Source organism: Danio rerio, chromosome 5, assembly GCF_052040795.2.
Source record: "Danio rerio strain M-AB ecotype USA chromosome 5, GRCz13ab, whole genome shotgun sequence".
In the NCBI taxonomy this organism is placed as follows: domain Eukaryota; kingdom Metazoa; phylum Chordata; class Actinopteri; order Cypriniformes; family Danionidae; genus Danio; species Danio rerio.
In genome coordinates, this window is record NC_141025.1 from 45,023,971 (window position 1) to 45,045,927 (window position 21,957).

Here is a 21,957-nt window from a genome sequence, read left to right on the forward strand (position 1 = left end):
AGGCACCCTCAACATAATAGTGCAGCTGAACAGTTTACATTCTTGCATGAGTGATCCTCGTTAGTATAGTGGACAGTATCTCCGCCTGTCACGCGGAAGACCGGGGTTCGATTCCCCGACGGGTAGGCATTTTCTTCAAGACGCTGAACTCCTTACCCCACCTCAGGCTTAAGCATAAAGCTGTCCAAAGAAACAAACCCACCATTCAATATTGGCCATGTCCTACTTGTGGTAAAAAAGAGCTCGATTTTGCTCACTCGCTTTTTTGCTGCGGTTCCAAAGATTGCAATTGTGAAGAGAGGGAGAAAAAGACACACAGATCCAAGATTGCTGCGCTTTAGAAAATGAGCTAAGAGCAACTTCATTCGATCGCCGGATTGATAACAACCATTCTGTCTAGGCTAATCTACTGACACAAACACTCTTCCACATCTCGTTCTGCAATTCAACATCTTAATGCAGCTCTGCAGATAGCAGAGCACCCAAAAATAAACAAAACTCACAATAGTTCCTCCCCACGGAAATCTTTAGTAAAAGGCGAAAGATTTGTGCGTGATTGAAGAGAAACTCGAGCTGTAACACTATGCTGCTTAATCAGAGCAGTTGGCCATACACAGCACAATGTTCGGCAAAGGTGACTGCAAGGCACGTTGGCCTCGTAATCCTACTTTGTTGAAATGAAGGCATCGAAGCATTACGCAGTACAGAATGAGGTCACACAGAAAGAGGTGCAGTCTTTGGTTAAGACAAATATATCCACATTTTCAAAGCTGCAGTGATGTCACCATGTAAAATTGTGTTATTAGGACATCAGACAGATTAGAGCCCAGTCCTTGATAACAGCCAAAGGTTTTGAGGGTGACTATAACCAGCAGAAGCTACAGTTTGCCCTTTGGACTGAACCCATCGGTCGTTGTTTTTATTACATGTCTGACTCTGCCTGTCTTAAGGAGGAATGGCTTGGCTTCGGTTTGGTGAGACTGCTGGCAGAAAGTGTCCACCCACGCTTGACATAACCAAAAGCACGCTAGACTTTGTTAGTATAGTGGACAGTATTTCCATGTGTCACCCGGATGATCAGGGTTCGCTTCCCTGCCAGGGGGGGCTTTTTTTAGGATGCTAAACTCCTCTTAAAAACTTGAGCTTCAGCATGAATCTGTCCAAAAAAAAAACAAGCCCACAGTGCGACGTTCGTCGGAAGAAACTTGCAGCCTTTTGCTCTCAGGCACCCTCAACATAATAGTGCAGCTGAACAGTTTACATTCTTGCATGAGTGATCCTCGTTAGTATAGTGGACAGTATCTCCGCCTGTCACGCGGAAGACCGGGGTTCGATTCCCCGATGGGGAGGCATTTTCTTTAAGACGCTGAACTCCTTACCCCACCTCAGGCTTAAGCATAAAGCTGTCCAAAGAAACAAACCCACCATTCAATATTGGCCATGTCCTTCTTGTGGTAAAAAAGAGCTCGATTTTGCTCACTCGCTTTTTTGCTGCGGTTCCAAAGACTGCAATTGTGAAGAGAGGGAGAAAAAGACACACAGATCCAAGATTGCTGCGCTTTAGAGAATGAGCTAAGAGCAACTTCATTTGATCGCCGGATTGATAACAACCATTCTGTCTAGGCTAATCTACTGACACAAACACTCTTCCACATCTCGTTCTGCAATTCAACATCTTAATGCAGCTCTGCAGATAGCAGAGCACCCAAAAATAAACAAAACTCACAATAGTTCCTCCCCACGGAAATCTTTAGTAAAAGGCGAAAGATTTGTGCGTGATTGAAGAGAAACTCGAGCTGTAACACTATGCTGCTTAATCAGAGCAGTTGGCCATACACAGCACAATGTTCGGCAAGGGTGACTGCAAGGCACGTTGGCCTCGTAATCCTACTTTGTTGAAATGAAGGCATCGAAGCATTACGCAGTACAGAATGAGCTCACACAGAAAGAGGTGCAGTCTTTGGTTAAGACAAATATATCCACATTTTCAAAGCTGCAGTGATGTCACCATGTAAAATTGTGTTATTAGGACATCAGACAGATTAGAGCCCAGTCCTTGGTAACAGCCAAAGGTTTTGAGGGTGACTATAACCAGCAGAAGCTACAGTTTGCCCTTTGAACTGAACCCATCGGTCGTTGTTTTTATTACATGTCTGACTCTGCCTGTCTTAAGGAGGAATGGCTTGGCTTCGGTTTGGTGAGACTGCTGGCAGAAAGTGTCCACCCACGCTTGACATAACCAAAAGCACACTAGTCTTTGTTAGTATAGTGGACAGTATTTCCATGTGTCACCCGGATGATCAGGGTTCGCTTCCCTGCCAGGGGGGGCTTTTTTTAGGATGCTAAACTCCTCTTAAAAACTTGAGCTTCAGCATGAATCTGTCCAAAAAAAAAACAAGCCCACAGTGCGACGTTCGTCGGAAGAAACTTGCAGCCTTTTGCTCTCAGGCACCCTCAACATAATAGTGCAGCTGAACAGTTTACATTCTTGCATGAGTGATCCTCGTTAGTATAGTGGACAGTATCTCCGCCTGTCACGCGGAAGACCGGGGTTCGATTCCCCGACGGGGAGGCATTTTCTTCAAGACGCTGAACTCCTTACCCCACCTCAGGCTTAAGCATAAAGCTGTCCAAAGAAACAAACCCACCATACAATATTGGCCATGTCCTTCTTGTGGTAAATAAGAGCTCGATTTTGCTCACTCGCTTTTTTGCTGCGGTTCCAAAGACTGCAATTGTGAAGAGAGGGAGAAAAAGACACACAGATCCAAGATTGCTGCGCTTTAGAGAATGAGCTAAGAGCAACTTCATTTGATCGCCGGATTGATAACAACCATTCTGTCTAGGCTAATCTACTGACACAAACACTCTTCCACATCTCGTTCTGCAATTCAACATCTTAATGCAGCTCTGCAGATAGCAGAGCACCCAAAAATAAACAAAACTCACAATAGCTCCTCCCCACGGAAATCCTTAGTAAAAGGCGAAAGATTTGTGCGTAATTGAAGAAAACTCGAGCTGTAACACTATGCTGCTTAATCAGAGCAGTTGGCCATACACAGCACAATGTTCGGCAAGGGTGACTGCAAGGCACGTTGGCCTCGTAATCCTACTTTGTTGAAATGAAGGCATCGAAGCATTACGCAGTACAGAATGAGGTCACACAGAAAGAGGTGCAGTCTTTGGTTAAGACAAATATATCCACATTTTCAAAGCTGCAGTGATGTCACCATGTAAAATTGTGTTATTAGGACATCAGACAGATTAGAGCCCAGTCCTTGGTAACAGCCAAAGGTTTTGAGGGTGACTATAACCAGCAGAAGCTACAGTTTGCCCTTTGGACTGAACCCATCGGTCGTTGTTTTTATTACATGTCTGACTCTGCCTGTCTTAAGGAGGAATGGCTTGGCTTCGGTTTGGTGAGACTGCTGGCAGAAAGTGTCCACCCACGCTTGACATAACCAAAAGCACGCTAGTCTTTGTTAGTATAGTGGACAGTATTTCCATGTGTCACCCGGATGATCAGGGTTCGCTTCCCTGCCAGGGGGGGCTTTTTTTAGGATGCTAAACTCCTCTTAAAAACTTGAGCTTCAGCATGAATCTGTCCAAAAAAAAAACAAGCCCACAGTGCGACGTTCGTCGGAAGAAACTTGCAGCCTTTTGCTCTCAGGCACCCTCAACATAATAGTGCAGCTGAACAGTTTACATTCTTGCATAAGTGATCCTCGTTAGTATAGTGGACAGTATCTCCGCCTGTCACGCGGAAGACCGGGGTTCGATTCCCCAACGGGGAGGCATTTTCTTCAAGACGCTGAACTCCTTACCCCACCTCAGGCTTAAGCATAAAGCTGTCCAAAGAAACAAACCCACCATACAATATTGGCCATGTCCTTCTTGTGGTAAATAAGAGCTCGATTTTGCTCACTCGCTTTTTTGCTGCGGTTCCAAAGACTGCAATTGTGAAGAGAGGGAGAAAAAGACACACAGATCCAAGATTGCTGCGCTTTAGAGAATGAGCTAAGAGCAACTTCATTTGATCGCCGGATTGATAACAACCATTCTGTCTAGGCTAATCTACTGACACAAACACTCTTCCACATCTCGTTCTGCAATTCAACATCTTAATGCAGCTCTGCAGATAGCAGAGCACCCAAAAATAAACAAAACTCACAATAGTTCCTTCCCACGGAAATCTTTAGTAAAAGGCGAAAGATTTGTGCGTGATTGAAGAGAAACTTGAGCTGTAAAACTATGCTGCTTAATCAGAGCAGTAGGCCTGACACAGCACAATGTTCGGCAAGGGTGACTGCAAGGCACGTTGGCCTCGTAATCCTACTTTGTTGAAATGAAGGCATCGAAGCATTACGCAGTACAGAATGAGGTCACACAGAAAGAGGTGCAGTCTTTGGTTAAGACAAATATATCCACATTTTCAAAGCTGCAGTGATGTCACCATGTAAAATTGTGTTATTAGGACATCAGACAGATTAGAGCCCAGTCCTTGGTAACAGCCAAAGGTTTTGAGGGTGACTATAACCAGCAGAAGCTACAGTTTGCCCTTTGGACTGAACCCATCGGTCGTTGTTTTTATTACATGTCTGACTCTGCCTGTCTTAAGGAGGAATGGCTTGGCTTCGGTTTGGTGAGACTGCTGGCAGAAAGTGTCCACCCATGCTTGACATAACCAAAAGCACGCTAGTCTTTGTTAGTATAGTGGACAGTATTTCCATGTGTCACCCGGATGATCAGGGTTCGCTTCCCTGCCAGGGGGGGTTTTTTTTAGGATGCTAAACTCCTCTTAAAAACTTGAGCTTCAGCATGAATCTGTCCAAAAAAAAACAAGCCCACAGTGCGACGTTCGTCGGAAGAAACTTGCAGCCTTTTGCTCTCAGGCACCCTCAACATAATAGTGCAGCTGAACAGTTTACATTCTTGCATGAGTGATCCTCGTTAGTATAGTGGACAGTATCTCCGCCTGTCACGCGGAAGACCGGGGTTCGATTCCCCGACGGGGAGGCATTTTCTTCAAGACGCTGAACTCCTTACCCCACCTCAGGCTTAAGCATAAAGCTGTCCAAAGAAACAAACCCACCATACAATATTGGCCATGTCCTTCTTGTGGTAAATAAGAGCTCGATTTTGCTCACTCGCTTTTTTGCTGCGGTTCCAAAGACTGCAATTGTGAAGAGAGGGAGAAAAAGACACACAGATCCAAGATTGCTGCGCTTTAGAGAATGAGCTAAGAGCAACTTCATTTGATCGCCGGATTGATAACAACCATTCTGTCTAGGCTAATCTACTGACACAAACACTCTTCCACATCTCGTTCTGCAATTCAACATCTTAATGCAGCTCTGCAGATAGCAGAGCACCCAAAAATAAACAAAACTCACAATAGTTCCTCCCCACGGAAATCTTTAGTAAAAGGCAAAAGATTTGTGCATGATTGAAGAGAAACTCGAGCTGTAACACTATGCTGCTTAATCAGAGCACTTGGCCATACACAGCACAATGTTCGGCAAGGGTGACTGCAAGGCACGTTGGCCTCGTAATCCAACTTTGTTGAAATGAAGGCATCGAAGCATTACGCAGTACAGAATGAGGTCACACAGAAAGAGGTGCAGTCTTTGGTTAAGACAAATATATCCACATTTTCAAAGCTGCAGTGATGTCACCATGTAAAATTGTGTTATTAGGACATCAGACAGATTAGAGCCCAGTCCTTGGTAACAGCCAAAGGTTTTGAGGGTGACTATAACCAGCAGAAGCTACAGTTTGCCCTTTGGACGGAACCCATCGGTCGTTGTTTTTATTACATGTCTGACTCTGCCTGTCTTAAGGAGGAATGGCTTGGCTTCGGTTTGGTGAGACTGCTGGCAGAAAGTGTCCACCCACGCTTGACATATCCAACAGCACGCTAGTCTTTGTTAGTATAGTGGACAGTATTTCCATGTGTCACCCGGATGATCAGAGTTCGCTTCCCTGCCAGGGGGTGCTTTTTTTTAGGATGCTAAACTCCTCTCAAAAACTTGAGCTTCAGCATGAATCTGTCCAAAAAAAACAAGCCCACAGTGCGACGTTCGTCGGAAGAAACTTGCAGCCTTTTGCTCTCAGGCACCCTCAACATAATAGTGCAGCTGAACAGTTTACATTCTTGCATGAGTGATCCTCGTTAGTATAGTGGACAGTATCTCCGCCTGTCACGCGGAAGACCGGGGTTCGATTCCCCGACGGGGAGGCATTTTCTTCAAGACGCTGAACTCCTTACCCCACCTCAGGCTTAAGCATAAAGCTGTCCAAAGAAACAAACCCACCATACAATATTGGCCATGTCCTTCTTGTGGTAAATAAGAGCTCGATTTTGCTCACTCGCTTTTTTGCTGCGGTTCCAAAGACTGCAATTGTGAAGAGAGGGAGAAAAAGACACACAGATCCAAGATTGCTGCGCTTTAGAGAATGAGCTAAGAGCAACTTCATTTGATCGCCGGATTGATAACAACCATTCTGTCTAGGCTAATCTACTGACACAAACACTCTTCCACATCTCGTTCTGCAATTCAACATCTTAATGCAGCTCTGCAGATAGCAGAGCACCCAAAAATAAACAAAACTCACAATAGTTCCTCCCCACGGAAATCTTTAGTAAAAGGCGAAAGATTTGTGCGTGATTGAAGAGAAACTCGAGCTGTAACACTATGCTGCTTAATCAGAGCAGTTGGCCATACACAGCACAATGTTCGGCAAAGGTGACTGCAAGGCACGTTGGCCTCGTAATCCTACTTTGTTGAAATGAAGGCATCGAAGCATTACGCAGTACAGAATGAGCTCACACAGAAAGAGGTGCAGTCTTTGGTTAAGACAAATATATCCACATTTTCAAAGCTGCAGTGATGTCACCATGTAAAATTGTGTTATTAGGACATCAGACAGATTAGAGCCCAGTCCTTGGTAACAGCCAAAGGTTTTGAGGGTGACTATAACCAGCAGAAGCTACAGTTTGCCCTTTGGACTGAACCCATCGGTCGTTGTTTTTATTACATGTCTGACTCTGCCTGTCTTAAGGAGGAATGGCTTGGCTTCGGTTTGGTGAGACTGCTGGCAGAAAGTGTCCACCCACGCTTGACATAACCAAAAGCACGCTAGTCTTTGTTAGTATAGTGGACAGTATTTCCATGTGTCACCCGGATGATCAGGGTTCGCTTCCCTGCCAGGGGGGGCTTTTTTTAGGATGCTAAACTCCTCTTAAAAACTTGAGCTTCAGCATGAATCTGTCCAAAAAAAAACAAGCCCACAGTGCGACGTTCGTCGGAAGAAACTTGCAGCCTTTTGCTCTCAGGCACCCTCAACATAATAGTGCAGCTGAACAGTTTACATTCTTGCATGAGTGATCCTCGTTAGTATAGTGGACAGTATCTCCGCCTGTCACGCGGAAGACCAGGGTACGATTCCCCGACGGGGAGGCATTTTCTTCAAGACGCTGAACTCCTTACCCCACCTCAGGCTTAAGCATAAAGCTGTCCAAAGAAACAAACCCACCATACAATATTGGCCATGTCCTTCTTGTGGTAAATAAGAGCTCGATTTTGCTCACTCGCTTTTTTGCTGCGGTTCCAAAGACTGCAATTGTGAAGAGAGGGAGAAAAAGACACACAGATCCAAGATTGCTGCGCTTTAGAGAATGAGCTAAGAGCAACTTCATTTGATCGCCGGATTGATAACAACCATTCGGTCTAGGCTAATCTACTGACACAAACACTCTTCCACATCTCGTTCTGCAATTCAACATCTTAATGCAGCTCTGCAGATAGCAGAGCACCAAAACATAAACAAAACTCACAATAGTTCCTCCCCACGGAAATCTTTAGTAAAAGGCGAAAGATTTGTGCGTGTTTGAAGAGAAACTCGAGCTGTAACACTATGCTGCTTAATCAGAGCAGTTGGCCATACACAGCACAATGTTCGGCAAGGGTGACTGCAAGGCACGTTGGCCTCGTAATCCTACTTTGTTGAAATGAAGGCATCGAAGCATTACGCAGTACAGAATGAGGTCACACAGAAAGAGGTGCAGTCTTTGGTTAAGACAAATATATCCACATTTTCAAAGCTGCAGTGATGTCACCATGTAAAATTGTGTTATTAGGACATCAGACAGATTAGAGCCCAGTCCTTGGTAACAGCCAAAGGTTTTGAGGGTGACTATAACCAGCAGAAGCTACAGTTTGCCCTTTGGACTGAACCCATCGGTCGTTGTTTTTATTACATGTCTGACTCTGCCTGTCTTAAGGAGGAATGGCTTGGCTTCGGTTTGGTGAGACTGCTGGCAGAAAGTGTCCACCCACGCTTGACATATCCAACAGCACGCTAGTCTTTGTTAGTATAGTGGACAGTATTTCCATGTGTCACCAGGATGATCAGAGTTCGCTTCCCTGCCAGGGGGTGCTTTTTTTAGGATGCTAAACTCCTCTCAAAAACTTGAGCTTCAGCATGAATCTGTCCAAAAAAAACAAGCCCACAGTGCGACGTTCGTCAGAAGAAACTTGCAGCCTTTTGCTCTCAGGCACCCTCAACATAATAGTGCAGCTGAACAGTTTACATTCTTGCATAAGTGATCCTCGTTAGTATAGTGGACAGTATCTCCGCCTGTCACGCGGAAGACCGGGGTTCGATTCCCCGATGGGGAGGCATTTTCTTCAAGACGCTGAACTCCTTACCCCACCTCAGGCTTAAGCATAAAGCTGACCAAAGAAACAAACCCACCATTCAATATTGGCCATGTCCTACTTGTGGTAAAAAAGAGCTCGATTTTGCTCACTCGCTTTTTTGCTGCGGTTCCAAAGATTGCAATTGTGAAGAGAGGGAGAAAAAGACACACAGATCCAAGATTGCTGCGCTTTAGAAAATGAGCTAAGAGCAACTTCATTCGATCGCCGGATTGATAACAACCATTCTGTCTAGGCTAATCTACTGACACAAACACTCTTCCACATCTCGTTCTGCAATTCAACATCTTAATGCAGCTCTGCAGATAGCAGAGCACCCAAAAATAAACAAAACTCACAATAGTTCCTCCCCACGGAAATCTTTAGTAAAAGGCGAAAGATTTGTGCGTGATTGAAGAGAAACTCGAGCTGTAACACTATGCTGCTTAATCAGAGCAGTTGGCCATACACAGCACAATGTTCGGCAAAGGTGACTGCAAGGCACGTTGGCCTCGTAATCCTACTTTGTTGAAATGAAGGCATCGAAGCATTACGCAGTACAGAATGAGGTCACACAGAAAGAGGTGCAGTCTTTGGTTAAGACAAATATATCCACATTTTCAAAGCTGCAGTGATGTCACCATGTAAAATTGTGTTATTAGGACATCAGACAGATTAGAGCCCAGTCCTTGGTAACAGCCAAAGGTTTTGAGGGTGACTATAACCAGCAGAAGCTACAGTTTGCCCTTTGGACTGAACCCATCGGTCGTTGTTTTTATTACATGTCTGACTCTGCCTGTCTTAAGGAGGAATGGCTTGGCTTCGGTTTGGTGAGACTGCTGGCAGAAAGTGTCCACCCACGCTTGACATAACCAAAAGCACGCTAGACTTTGTTAGTATAGTGGACAGTATTTCCATGTGTCACCCGGATGATCAGGGTTCGCTTCCCTGCCAGGGGGGGCTTTTTTTAGGATGCTAAACTCCTCTTAAAAACTTGAGCTTCAGCATGAATCTGTCCAAAAAAAAAAACAAGCCCACAGTGCGACGTTCGTCGGAAGAAACTTGCAGCCTTTTGCTCTCAGGCACCCTCAACATAATAGTGCAGCTGAACAGTTTACATTCTTGCATGAGTGATCCTCGTTAGTATAGTGGACAGTATCTCCGCCTGTCACGCGGAAGACCGGGGTTCGATTCCCCGACGGGGAGGCATTTTCTTCAAGACGCTGAACTCCTTACCCCACCTCAGGCTTAAGCATAAAGCTGTCCAAAGAAACAAACCCACCATACAATATTGGCCATGTCCTTCTTGTGGTAAATAAGAGCTCGATTTTGCTCACTCGCTTTTTTGCTGCGGTTCCAAAGACTGCAATTGTGAAGAGAGGGAGAAAAAGACACACAGATCCAAGATTGCTGCGCTTTAGAGAATGAGCTAAGAGCAACTTCATTTGATCGCCGGATTGATAACAACCATTCTGTCTAGGCTAATCTACTGACACAAACACTCTTCCACATCTCGTTCTGCAATTCAACATCTTAATGCAGCTCTGCAGATAGCAGAGCACCCAAAAATAAACAAAACTCACAATAGTTCCTCCCCACGGAAATCTTTAGTAAAAGGCGAAAGATTTGTGCGTGATTGAAGAGAAACTCGAGCTGTAACACTATGCTGCTTAATCAGAGCAGTTGGCCATACACAGCACAATGTTCGGCAAAGGTGACTGCAAGGCACGTTGGCCTCGTAATCCTACTTTGTTGAAATGAAGGCATCGAAGCATTACGCAGTACAGAATGAGGTCACACAGAAAGAGGTGCAGTCTTTGGTTAAGACAAATATATCCACATTTTCAAAGCTGCAGTGATGTCACCATGTAAAATTGTGTTATTAGGACATCAGACAGATTAGAGCCCAGTCCTTGGTAACAGCCAAAGGTTTTGAGGGTGACTATAACCAGCAGAAGCTACAGTTTGCCCTTTGGACTGAACCCATCGGTCGTTGTTTTTATTACATGTCTGACTCTGCCTGTCTTAAGGAGGAATGGCTTGGCTTCGGTTTGGTGAGACTGCTGGCAGAAAGTGTCCACCCACGCTTGACATAACCAAAAGCACGCTAGTCTTTGTTAGTATAGTGGACAGTATTTCCATGTGTCACCCGGATGATCAGGGTTCGCTTCCCTGCCAGGGGGGGCTTTTTTTAGGATGCTAAACTCCTCTTAAAAACTTGAGCTTCAGCATGAATCTGTCCAAAAAAAAAACAAGCCCACAGTGCGACGTTCGTCGGAAGAAACTTGCAGCCTTTTGCTCTCAGGCACCCTCAACATAATAGTGCAGCTGAACAGTTTACATTCTTGCATGAGTGATCCTCGTTAGTATAGTGGACAGTATCTCCGCCTGTCACGCGGAAGACCGGGGTACGATTCCCCGACGGGGAGGCATTTTCTTCAAGACGCTGAACTCCTTACCCCACCTCAGGCTTAAGCATAAAGCTGTCCAAAGAAACAAACCCACCATACAATATTGGCCATGTCCTTCTTGTGGTAAATAAGAGCTCGATTTTGCTCACTCGCTTTTTTGCTGCGGTTCCAAAGACTGCAATTGTGAAGAGAGGGAGAAAAAGACACACAGATCCAAGATTGCTGCGCTTTAGAGAATGAGCTAAGAGCAACTTCATTTGATCGCCGGATTGATAACAACCATTCGGTCTAGGCTAATCTACTGACACAAACACTCTTCCACATCTCGTTCTGCAATTCAACATCTTAATGCAGCTCTGCAGATAGCAGAGCACCAAAAAATAAACAAAACTCACAATAGTTCCTCCCCACGGAAATCTTTAGTAAAAGGCGAAAGATTTGTGCGTGTTTGAAGAGAAACTCGAGCTGTAACACTATGCTGCTTAATCAGAGCAGTTGGCCATACACAGCACAATGTTCGGCAAGGGTGACTGCAAGGCACGTTGGCCTCGTAATCCTACTTTGTTGAAATGAAGGCATCGAAGCATTACGCAGTACAGAATGAGGTCACACAGAAAGAGGTGCAGTCTTTGGTTAAGACAAATATATCCACATTTTCAAAGCTGCAGTGATGTCACCATGTAAAATTGTGTTATTAGGACATCAGACAGATTAGAGCCCAGTCCTTGGTAACAGCCAAAGGTTTTGAGGGTGACTATAACCAGCAGAAGCTACAGTTTGCCCTTTGGACTGAACCCATCGGTCGTTGTTTTTATTACATGTCTGACTCTGCCTGTCTTAAGGAGGAATGGCTTGGCTTCGGTTTGGTGAGACTGCTGGCAGAAAGTGTCCACCCACGCTTGACATATCCAACAGCACGCTAGTCTTTGTTAGTATAGTGGACAGTATTTCCATGTGTCACCAGGATGATCAGAGTTCGCTTCCCTGCCAGGGGGTGCTTTTTTTTAGGATGCTAAACTCCTCTCAAAAACTTGAGCTTCAGCATGAATCTGTCCAAAAAAAACAAGCCCACAGTGCGACGTTCGTCAGAAGAAACTTGCAGCCTTTTGCTCTCAGGCACCCTCAACATAATAGTGCAGCTGAACAGTTTACATTCTTGCATAAGTGATCCTCGTTAGTATAGTGGACAGTATCTCCGCCTGTCACGCGGAAGACCGGGGTTCGATTCCCCGATGGGGAGGCATTTTCTTCAAGACGCTGAACTCCTTACCCCACCTCAGGCTTAAGCATAAAGCTGTCCAAAGAAACAAACCCACCATTCAATATTGGCCATGTCCTACTTGTGGTAAAAAAGAGCTCGATTTTGCTCACTCGCTTTTTTGCTGCGGTTCCAAAGATTGCAATTGTGAAGAGAGGGAGAAAAAGACACACAGATCCAAGATTGCTGCGCTTTAGAAAATGAGCTAAGAGCAACTTCATTCGATCGCCGGATTGATAACAACCATTCTGTCTAGGCTAATCTACTGACACAAACACTCTTCCACATCTCGTTCTGCAATTCAACATCTTAATGCAGCTCTGCAGATAGCAGAGCACCCAAAAATAAACAAAACTCACAATAGTTCCTCCCCACGGAAATCTTTAGTAAAAGGCGAAAGATTTGTGCGTGATTGAAGAGAAACTCGAGCTGTAACACTATGCTGCTTAATCAGAGCAGTTGGCCATACACAGCACAATGTTCGGCAAAGGTGACTGCAAGGCACGTTGGCCTCGTAATCCTACTTTGTTGAAATGAAGGCATCGAAGCATTACGCAGTACAGAATGAGGTCACACAGAAAGAGGTGCAGTCTTTGGTTAAGACAAATATATCCACATTTTCAAAGCTGCAGTGATGTCACCATGTAAAATTGTGTTATTAGGACATCAGACAGATTAGAGCCCAGTCCTTGGTAACAGCCAAAGGTTTTGAGGGTGACTATAACCAGCAGAAGCTACAGTTTGCCCTTTGGACTGAACCCATCGGTCGTTGTTTTTATTACATGTCTGACTCTGCCTGTCTTAAGGAGGAATGGCTTGGCTTCGGTTTGGTGAGACTGCTGGCAGAAAGTGTCCACCCACGCTTGACATAACCAAAAGCACGCTAGACTTTGTTAGTATAGTGGACAGTATTTCCATGTGTCACCCGGATGATCAGGGTTCGCTTCCCTGCCAGGGGGGGCTTTTTTTAGGATGCTAAACTCCTCTTAAAAACTTGAGCTTCAGCATGAATCTGTCCAAAAAAAAAACAAGCCCACAGTGCGACGTTCGTCGGAAGAAACTTGCAGCCTTTTGCTCTCAGGCACCCTCAACATAATAGTGCAGCTGAACAGTTTACATTCTTGCATGAGTGATCCTCGTTAGTATAGTGGACAGTATCTCCGCCTGTCACGCGGAAGACCGGGGTTCGATTCCCCGACGGGGAGGCATTTTCTTCAAGACGCTGAACTCCTTACCCCACCTCAGGCTTAAGCATAAAGCTGTCCAATGAAACAAACCCACCATACAATATTGGCCATGTCCTTCTTGTGGTAAATAAGAGCTCGATTTTGCTCACTCGCTTTTTTGCTGCGGTTCCAAAGACTGCAATTGTGAAGAGAGGGAGAAAAAGACACACAGATCCAAGATTGCTGCGCTTTAGAGAATGAGCTAAGAGCAACTTCATTTGATCGCCGGATTGATAACAACCATTCTGTCTAGGCTAATCTACTGACACAAACACTCTTCCACATCTCGTTCTGCAATTCAACATCTTAATGCAGCTCTGCAGATAGCAGAGCACCCAAAAATAAACAAAACTCACAATAGCTCCTCCCCACGGAAATCTTTAGTAAAAGGCGAAAGATTTGTGCGTGATTGAAGAGAAACTCGAGCTGTAACACTATGCTGCTTAATCAGAGCAGTTGGCCATACACAGCACAATGTTCGGCAAGGGTGACTGCAAGGCACGTTGGCCTCGTAATCCTACTTTGTTGAAATGAAGGCATCGAAGCATTACGCAGTACAGAATGAGGTCACACAGAAAGAGGTGCAGTCTTTGGTTAAGACAAATATATCCACATTTTCAAATCTGCAGTGATGTCACCATGTAAAATTGTGTTATTAGGACATCAGACAGATTAGAGCCCAGTCCTTGGTAACAGCCAAAGGTTTTGAGGGTGACTATAACCAGCAGAAGCTACAGTTTGCCCTTTGGACTGAACCCATCGGTCGTTGTTTTTATTACATGTCTGACTCTGCCTGTCTTAAGGAGGAATGGCTTGGCTTCGGTTTGGTGAGACTGCTGGCAGAGAGTGTCCACCCACGCTTGACATAACCAAAGGCACGCTAGTCTTTGTTAGTATAGTGGACAGTATTTCCATGTGTCACCCGGATGATCAGGGTTCGCTTCCCTGCCAGGAGGGGGCTTTTTTTAGGATGCTAAACTCCTCTTAAAAACTTGAGCTTCAGCATGAATCTGTCCAAAAAAAAAACAAGCCCACAGTGCGACGTTCGTCAGAAGAAACTTGCAGCCTTTTGCTCTCAGGCACCCTCAACATAATAGTGCAGCTGAATAGTTTACATTCTTGCATGAGTGATCCTCGTTAGTATAGTGGACAGTATCTCCGCCTGTCACGCGGAAGACCGGGGTTCGATTCCCCGACGGGGAGGCATTTTCTTCAAGACGCTGAACTCCTTACCCCACCTCAGGCTTAAGCATAAAGCTGTCCAAAGAAACAAACCCACCATACAATATTGGCCATGTCCTTCTTGTGGTAAATAAGAGCTCGATTTTGCTCACTCGCTTTTTTGCTGCGGTTCCAAAGACTGCAATTGTGAAGAGAGGGAGAAAAAGACACACAGATCCAAGATTGCTGCGCTTTAGAGAATGAGCTAAGAGCAACTTCATTTGATCGCCGGATTGATAACAACCATTCTGTCTAGGCTAATCTACTGACACAAACACTCTTCCACATCTCGTTCTGCAATTCAACATCTTAATGCAGCTCTGCAGATAGCAGAGCACCCAAAAATAAACAAAACTCACAATAGCTCCTCCCCACGGAAATCTTTAGTAAAAGGCGAAAGATTTGTGCGTGATTGAAGAGAAACTCGAGCTGTAACACTATGCTGCTTAATCAGAGCAGTAGGCCTGACACAGCACAATGTTCGGCAAGGGTGACTGCAAGGCACGTTGGCCTCGTAATCCTACTTTGTTGAAATGAAGGCATCGAAGCATTACGCAGTACAGAATGAGGTCACACAGAAAGAGGTGCAGTCTTTGGTTAAGACAAATATATCCACATTTTCAAAGCTGAAGTGATGTCACCATGTAAAATTGTGTTATTAGGACATCAGACAGATTAGAGCCCAGTCCTTGGTAACAGCCAAAGGTTTTGAGGGTGACTATAACCAGCAGAAGCTACAGTTTGCCCTTTGGACTGAACCCATCGGTCGTTGTTTTTATTACATGTCTGACTCTGCCTGTCTTAAGGAGGAATGGCTTGGCTTCGGTTTGGTGAGACTGCTGGCAGAAAGTGTCCACCCACGCTTGACATATCCAACAGCACGCTAGTCTTTGTTAGTATAGTGGACAGTATTTCCATGTGTCACCAGGATGATCAGAGTTCGCTTCCCTGCCAGGGGGTGCTTTTTTTTAGGATGCTAAACTCCTCTCAAAAACTTGAGCTTCAGCATGAATCTGTCCAAAAAAAAAAACAAGCCCACAGTGCGACGTTCGTCGGAAGAAACTTGCAGCCTTTTGCTCTCAGGCACCCTCAACATAATAGTGCAGCTGAACAGTTTACATTCTTGCATGAGTGATCCTCGTTAGTATAGTGGACAGTATCTCCGCCTGTCACGCGGAAGACCGGGGTTCGATTCCCCGACGGGTAGGCATTTTCTTCAAGACGCTGAACTCCTTACCCCACCTCAGGCTTAAGCATAAAGCTGTCCAAAGAAACAAACCCACCATTCAATATTGGCCATGTCCTACTTGTGGTAAAAAAGAGCTCGATTTTGCTCACTCGCTTTTTTGCTGCGGTTCCAAAGATTGCAATTGTGAAGAGAGGGAGAAAAAGACACACAGATCCAAGATTGCTGCGCTTTAGAAAATGAGCTAAGAGCAACTTCATTCGATCGCCGGATTGATAACAACCATTCTGTCTAGGCTAATCTACTGACACAAACACTCTTCCACATCTCGTTCTGCAATTCAACATCTTAATGCAGCTCTGCAGATAGCAGAGCACCCAAAAATAAACAAAACTCACAATAGTTCCTCCCCACGGAAATCTTTAGTAAAAGGCGAAAGATTTGTGCGTGATTGAAGAGAAACTCGAGCTGTAACACTATGCTGCTTAATCAGAGCAGTTGGCCATACACAGCACAATGTTCGGCAAAGGTGACTGCAAGGCACGTTGGCCTCGTAATCCTACTTTGTTGAAATGAAGGCATCGAAGCATTACGCAGTACAGAATGAGGTCACACAGAAAGAGGTGCAGTCTTTGGTTAAGACAAATATATCCACATTTTCAAAGCTGCAGTGATGTCACCATGTAAAATTGTGTTATTAGGACATCAGACAGATTAGAGCCCAGTCCTTGGTAACAGCCAAAGGTTTTGAGGGTGACTATAACCAGCAGAAGCTACAGTTTGCCCTTTGGACTGAACCCATCGGTCGTTGTTTTTATTACATGTCTGACTCTGCCTGTCTTAAGGAGGAATGGCTTGGCTTCGGTTTGGTGAGACTGCTGGCAGAAAGTGTCCACCCACGCTTGACATAACCAAAAGCACGCTAGACTTTGTTAGTATAGTGGACAGTATTTCCATGTGTCACCCGGATGATCAGGGTTCGCTTCCCTGCCAGGGGGGGCTTTTTTTAGGATGCTAAACTCCTCTTAAAAACTTGAGCTTCAGCATGAATCTGTCCAAAAAAAAAACAAGCCCACAGTGCGACGTTCGTCGGAAGAAACTTGCAGCCTTTTGCTCTCAGGCACCCTCAACATAATAGTGCAGCTGAACAGTTTACATTCTTGCATGAGTGATCCTCGTTAGTATAGTGGACAGTATCTCCGCCTGTCACGCGGAAGACCGGGGTTCGATTCCCCGACGGGGAGGCATTTTCTTCAAGACGCTGAACTCCTTACCCCACCTCAGGCTTAAGCATAAAGCTGTCCAATGAAACAAACCCACCATACAATATTGGCCATGTCCTTCTTGTGGTAAATAAGAGCTCGATTTTGCTCACTCGCTTTTTTGCTGCGGTTCCAAAGACTGCAATTGTGAAGAGAGGGAGAAAAAGACACACAGATCCAAGATTGCTGCGCTTTAGAGAATGAGCTAAGAGCAACTTCATTTGATCGCCGGATTGATAACAACCATTCTGTCTAGGCTAATCTACTGACACAAACACTCTTCCACATCTCGTTCTGCAATTCAACATCTTAATGCAGCTCTGCAGATAGCAGAGCACCCAAAAATAAACAAAACTCACAATAGCTCCTCCCCACGGAAATCTTTAGTAAAAGGCGAAAGATTTGTGCGTGATTGAAGAGAAACTCGAGCTGTAACACTATGCTGCTTAATCAGAGCAGTTGGCCATACACAGCACAATGTTCGGCAAGGGTGACTGCAAGGCACGTTGGCCTCGTAATCCTACTTTGTTGAAATGAAGGCATCGAAGCATTACGCAGTACAGAATGAGGTCACACAGAAAGAGGTGCAGTCTTTGGTTAAGACAAATATATCCACATTTTCAAAGCTGCAGTGATGTCACCATGTAAAATTGTGTTATTAGGACATCAGACAGATTAGAGCCCAGTCCTTGGTAACAGCCAAAGGTTTTGAGGGTGACTATAACCAGCAGAAGCTACAGTTTGCCCTTTGGACTGAACCCATCGGTCGTTGTTTTTATTACATGTCTGACTCTGCCTGTCTTAAGGAGGAATGGCTTGGCTTCGGTTTGGTGAGACTGCTGGCAGAGAGTGTCCACCCACGCTTGACATAACCAAAGGCACGCTAGTCTTTGTTAGTATAGTGGACAGTATTTCCATGTGTCACCCGGATGATCAGGGTTCGCTTCCCTGCCAGGGGGGGGCTTTTTTTAGGATGCTAAACTCCTCTTAAAAACTTGAGCTTCAGCATGAATCTGTCCAAAAAAAAAACAAGCCCACAGTGCGACGTTCGTCAGAAGAAACTTGCAGCCTTTTGCTCTCAGGCACCCTCAACATAATAGTGCAGCTGAACAGTTTACATTCTTGCATGAGTGATCCTCGTTAGTATAGTGGACAGTATCTCCGCCTGTCACGCGGAAGACCGGGGTTCGATTCCCCGACGGGGAGGCATTTTCTTCAAGACGCTGAACTCCTTACCCCACCTCAGGCTTAAGCATAAAGCTGTCCAAAGAAACAAACCCACCATACAATATTGGCCATGTCCTTCTTGTGGTAAATAAGAGCTCGATTTTGCTCACTCGCTTTTTTGCTGCGGTTCCAAAGACTGCAATTGTGAAGAGAGGGAGAAAAAGACACACAGATCCAAGATTGCTGCGCTTTAGAGAATGAGCTAAGAGCAACTTCATTTGATCGCCGGATTGATAACAACCATTCTGTCTAGGCTAATCTACTGACACAAACACTCTTCCACATCTCGTTCTGCAATTCAACATCTTAATGCAGCTCTGCAGATAGCAGAGCACCCAAAAATAAACAAAACTCACAATAGCTCCTCCCCACGGAAATCTTTAGTAAAAGGCGAAAGATTTGTGCGTGATTGAAGAGAAACTCGAGCTGTAACACTATGCTGCTTAATCAGAGCAGTAGGCCTGACACAGCACAATGTTCGGCAAGGGTGACTGCAAGGCACGTTGGCCTCGTAATCCTACTTTGTTGAAATGAAGGCATCGAAGCATTACGCAGTACAGAATGAGGTCACACAGAAAGAGGTGCAGTCTTTGGTTAAGACAAATATATCCACATTTTCAAAGCTGCAGTGATGTCACCATGTAAAATTGTGTTATTAGGACATCAGACAGATTAGAGCCCAGTCCTTGGTAACAGCCAAAGGTTTTGAGGGTGACTATAACCAGCAGAAGCTACAGTTTGCCCTTTGGACTGAACCCATCGGTCGTTGTTTTTATTACATGTCTGACTCTGCCTGTCTTAAGGAGGAATGGCTTGGCTTCGGTTTGGTGAGACTGCTGGCAGAAAGTGTCCACCCACGCTTGACATATCCAACAGCACGCTAGTCTTTGTTAGTATAGTGGACAGTATTTCCATGTGTCACCAGGATGATCAGAGTTCGCTTCCCTGCCAGGGGGTGCTTTTTTTTAGGATGCTAAACTCCTCTCAAAAACTTGAGCTTCAGCATGAATCTGTCCAAAAAAAAAAACAAGCCCACAGTGCGACGTTCGTCGGAAGAAACTTGCAGCCTTTTGCTCTCAGGCACCCTCAACATAATAGTGCAGCTGAACAGTTTACATTCTTGCATGAGTGATCCTCGTTAGTATAGTGGACAGTATCTCCGCCTGTCACGCGGAAGACCGAGGTTCGATTCCCCGACGGGTAGGCATTTTCTTCAAGACGCTGAACTCCTTACCCCACCTCAGGCTTAAGCATAAAGCTGTCCAAAGAAACAAACCCACCATTCAATATTGGCCATGTCCTACTTGTGGTAAAACAGAGCTCGATTTTGCTCACTCGCTTTTTTGCTGCGGTTCCAAAGATTGCAATTGTGAAGAGAGGGAGAAAAAGACACACAGATCCAAGATTGCTGCGCTTTAGAGAATGAGCTAAGAGCAACTTCATTTGATCGCCGGATTGATAACAACCATTCAGTCTAGACTAATCTACTGACACAAACACTCTTCCACATCTCGTTCTGCAATTCAACATCTTAATGCAGCTCTGCAGATAGCAGAGCACCCAAAAATAAACAAAACTCACAATAGTTCCTCCCCACGGAAATCTTTAGTAAAAGGCGAAAGATTTGTGCGTGATTGAAGAGAAACTCAAGCTGTAACACTATGCTGCTTAATCAGAGCAGTTGGCCATACACAGCACAATGTTCGGCAAGGGTGACTGCAAGGCACGTTGGCCTCGTAATCCTACTTTGTTGAAATGAAGGCATCGAAGCATTACGCAGTACAGAATGAGGTCACACAGAAAGAGGTGCAGTCTTTGGTTAAGACAAATATATCCACATTTTCAAAGCTGCAGTGATGTCACCATGTAAAATTGTGTTATTAGGACATCAGACAGATTAGAGCCCAGTCCTTGGTAACAGCCAAAGGTTTTGAGGGTGACTATAACCAGCAGAAGCTACAGTTTGCCCTTTGGACTGAACCCATCGGTCGTTGTTTTTATTACATGTCTGACTCTGCCTGTCTTAAGGAGGAATGGCTTGGCTTCGGTTTGGTGAGACTGCTGGCAGAAAGTGTCCACCCACGCTTGACATAACCAAAAGCACGCTAGTCTTTGTTAGTATAGTGGACAGTATTTCCATGTGTCACCCGGATGATCAGGGTTCGCTTCCCTGCCAGGGGGGGCTTTTTTTAGGATGCTAAACTCCTCTTAAAAACTTGAGCTTCAGCATGAATCTGTCCAAAAAAAAAACAAGCCCACAGTGCGACGTTCGTCGGAAGAAACTTGCAGCCTTTTGCTCTCAGGCACCCTCAACATAATAGTGCAGCTGAACAGTTTACATTCTTGCATAAGTGATCCTCGTTAGTATAGTGGACAGTATCTCCGCCTGTCACGCGGAAGACCGGGGTTCGATTCCCCGATTGGGAGCCATTTTCTTCAAGACGCTGACCTCCTTACCCCACCTCAGGCTTAAGCATAAAGCTGTCCAAAGAAACAAACCCACCATTCAATATTGGCCATGTCCTTCTTGTGGTAAAAAAGAGCTCGATTTTGCTCACTCGCTTTTTTGCTACGGTTCCAAAGATTGCAATTGTGAAGAGAGGGAGAAAAAGACACACAGATCCAAGATTGCTGCGCTTTAGAGAATGAGCTAAGAGCAACTTCATTTGATCGCCGGATTGATAACAACCATTCTGTCTAGGTTAATCTACTGACACAAACACTCTTCCACATCTCGTTTTGCAATTCAACATCTTAATGCAGCTCTGCAGATTGCAGAGCACCCAAAAATAAACAAAACTCACAATAGTTCCTCCCCACGGAAATCTTTAGTAAAAGGCGAAAGATTTGTGCGTGATTGAAACTCGAGCTGTAACACTATGCTGCTTAATCAGAGCAGTTAGCCTGACACAGCACAATGTTCGGCAAGGGTGACTGCAAGGCACGTTGGCCTTGTAATCCTACTTTGTTGAAAGGAAGGCATCGAAGCATTACGCAGTACAGAATGAGGTCACACAGAAAGAGGTGCAGTCTTTGGTTAAGACAAATATATCCACATGTTCACAGCTGCAGTGATGTCACCATGTAAAATTGTGTTATTAGGACATCAGACAGATTAGAGCCCAGTCCTTGGTAACAGCCAAAGGTTTTGAGGGTGACTATAACCAGCAGAAACTACAGTTTGCCCTTTGGACTGAACCCATCGGTCATTGTTTTTATTACATGTCTGACTCTGCCTGTCTTAAGGAGGAATGGCTTGGCTTCGGTTTGGTGAGACTGCTGGCAGAAAGTGTCCACCCACGCTTGACATATCCAATAGCACGCTAGTTTTTGTTAGTATAGTGGACAGTATTTCCATGTGTCACCCGGATGATCAGGGTTCGCTTCCCTGCCAGGGGGTGCTTTTTTTTAGGATGCTAAACTCCTCTCAAAAACTCTCAGGCACCCTCAACATAATAGTGCAGCTG

General features: G+C 45.0%; 1 long non-coding RNA gene and 26 other non-coding genes across 27 annotated transcripts in view; 8 read left to right on the forward strand and 19 right to left on the reverse strand.

The window, feature by feature from the left end:
- LOC148679708 (uncharacterized) overlaps positions 1–21,957 on the reverse strand; it is an 890,299-nt gene that overhangs the window by 858,831 nt on the left and 9,511 nt on the right. The window lies entirely within an intron of this gene.
- On the reverse strand, positions 461–576 carry LOC147844310 (U5 spliceosomal RNA). The gene has a single exon (XR_015492306.1). It is a non-coding gene; the product is annotated as a U5 spliceosomal RNA (small nuclear RNA).
- LOC147844311 (U5 spliceosomal RNA) lies at positions 1,684–1,799 on the reverse strand. Its single transcript, XR_015492307.1, has one exon. It is a non-coding gene; the product is annotated as a U5 spliceosomal RNA (small nuclear RNA).
- trnad-guc (transfer RNA aspartic acid (anticodon GUC)) lies at positions 2,501–2,572 on the forward strand. Its single transcript has one exon. It is a non-coding gene; the product is annotated as a tRNA-Asp (tRNA).
- Positions 2,907–3,021, reverse strand: LOC147844313 (U5 spliceosomal RNA). The gene has a single exon (XR_015492393.1). It is a non-coding gene; the product is annotated as a U5 spliceosomal RNA (small nuclear RNA).
- LOC147844314 (U5 spliceosomal RNA) lies at positions 4,129–4,244 on the reverse strand. Its single transcript, XR_015492354.1, has one exon. It is a non-coding gene; the product is annotated as a U5 spliceosomal RNA (small nuclear RNA).
- trnad-guc (transfer RNA aspartic acid (anticodon GUC)) lies at positions 4,945–5,016 on the forward strand. Its single transcript has one exon. It is a non-coding gene; the product is annotated as a tRNA-Asp (tRNA).
- Positions 5,351–5,466, reverse strand: LOC147844316 (U5 spliceosomal RNA). The gene has a single exon (XR_015492359.1). It is a non-coding gene; the product is annotated as a U5 spliceosomal RNA (small nuclear RNA).
- On the forward strand, positions 6,167–6,238 carry trnad-guc (transfer RNA aspartic acid (anticodon GUC)). Its single transcript has one exon. It is a non-coding gene; the product is annotated as a tRNA-Asp (tRNA).
- LOC147844318 (U5 spliceosomal RNA) lies at positions 6,573–6,688 on the reverse strand. Its single transcript, XR_015492308.1, has one exon. It is a non-coding gene; the product is annotated as a U5 spliceosomal RNA (small nuclear RNA).
- On the reverse strand, positions 7,795–7,910 carry LOC147844319 (U5 spliceosomal RNA). Its single transcript, XR_015492374.1, has one exon. It is a non-coding gene; the product is annotated as a U5 spliceosomal RNA (small nuclear RNA).
- Positions 9,016–9,131, reverse strand: LOC147844320 (U5 spliceosomal RNA). Its single transcript, XR_015492309.1, has one exon. It is a non-coding gene; the product is annotated as a U5 spliceosomal RNA (small nuclear RNA).
- On the forward strand, positions 9,834–9,905 carry trnad-guc (transfer RNA aspartic acid (anticodon GUC)). Its single transcript has one exon. It is a non-coding gene; the product is annotated as a tRNA-Asp (tRNA).
- LOC147844322 (U5 spliceosomal RNA) lies at positions 10,240–10,355 on the reverse strand. Its single transcript, XR_015492310.1, has one exon. It is a non-coding gene; the product is annotated as a U5 spliceosomal RNA (small nuclear RNA).
- Positions 11,463–11,578, reverse strand: LOC147844323 (U5 spliceosomal RNA). Its single transcript, XR_015492253.1, has one exon. It is a non-coding gene; the product is annotated as a U5 spliceosomal RNA (small nuclear RNA).
- Positions 12,685–12,800, reverse strand: LOC147844324 (U5 spliceosomal RNA). The gene has a single exon (XR_015492311.1). It is a non-coding gene; the product is annotated as a U5 spliceosomal RNA (small nuclear RNA).
- Positions 13,502–13,573, forward strand: trnad-guc (transfer RNA aspartic acid (anticodon GUC)). Its single transcript has one exon. It is a non-coding gene; the product is annotated as a tRNA-Asp (tRNA).
- On the reverse strand, positions 13,908–14,023 carry LOC147844326 (U5 spliceosomal RNA). The gene has a single exon (XR_015492329.1). It is a non-coding gene; the product is annotated as a U5 spliceosomal RNA (small nuclear RNA).
- trnad-guc (transfer RNA aspartic acid (anticodon GUC)) lies at positions 14,726–14,797 on the forward strand. The gene has a single exon. It is a non-coding gene; the product is annotated as a tRNA-Asp (tRNA).
- Positions 15,132–15,247, reverse strand: LOC147844328 (U5 spliceosomal RNA). Its single transcript, XR_015492330.1, has one exon. It is a non-coding gene; the product is annotated as a U5 spliceosomal RNA (small nuclear RNA).
- On the reverse strand, positions 16,357–16,472 carry LOC147844329 (U5 spliceosomal RNA). Its single transcript, XR_015492312.1, has one exon. It is a non-coding gene; the product is annotated as a U5 spliceosomal RNA (small nuclear RNA).
- On the forward strand, positions 17,174–17,245 carry trnad-guc (transfer RNA aspartic acid (anticodon GUC)). The gene has a single exon. It is a non-coding gene; the product is annotated as a tRNA-Asp (tRNA).
- Positions 17,580–17,695, reverse strand: LOC147844331 (U5 spliceosomal RNA). The gene has a single exon (XR_015492331.1). It is a non-coding gene; the product is annotated as a U5 spliceosomal RNA (small nuclear RNA).
- On the forward strand, positions 18,398–18,469 carry trnad-guc (transfer RNA aspartic acid (anticodon GUC)). Its single transcript has one exon. It is a non-coding gene; the product is annotated as a tRNA-Asp (tRNA).
- LOC147844333 (U5 spliceosomal RNA) lies at positions 18,804–18,919 on the reverse strand. Its single transcript, XR_015492332.1, has one exon. It is a non-coding gene; the product is annotated as a U5 spliceosomal RNA (small nuclear RNA).
- Positions 20,029–20,144, reverse strand: LOC147844334 (U5 spliceosomal RNA). The gene has a single exon (XR_015492351.1). It is a non-coding gene; the product is annotated as a U5 spliceosomal RNA (small nuclear RNA).
- Positions 21,252–21,367, reverse strand: LOC147844335 (U5 spliceosomal RNA). Its single transcript, XR_015492394.1, has one exon. It is a non-coding gene; the product is annotated as a U5 spliceosomal RNA (small nuclear RNA).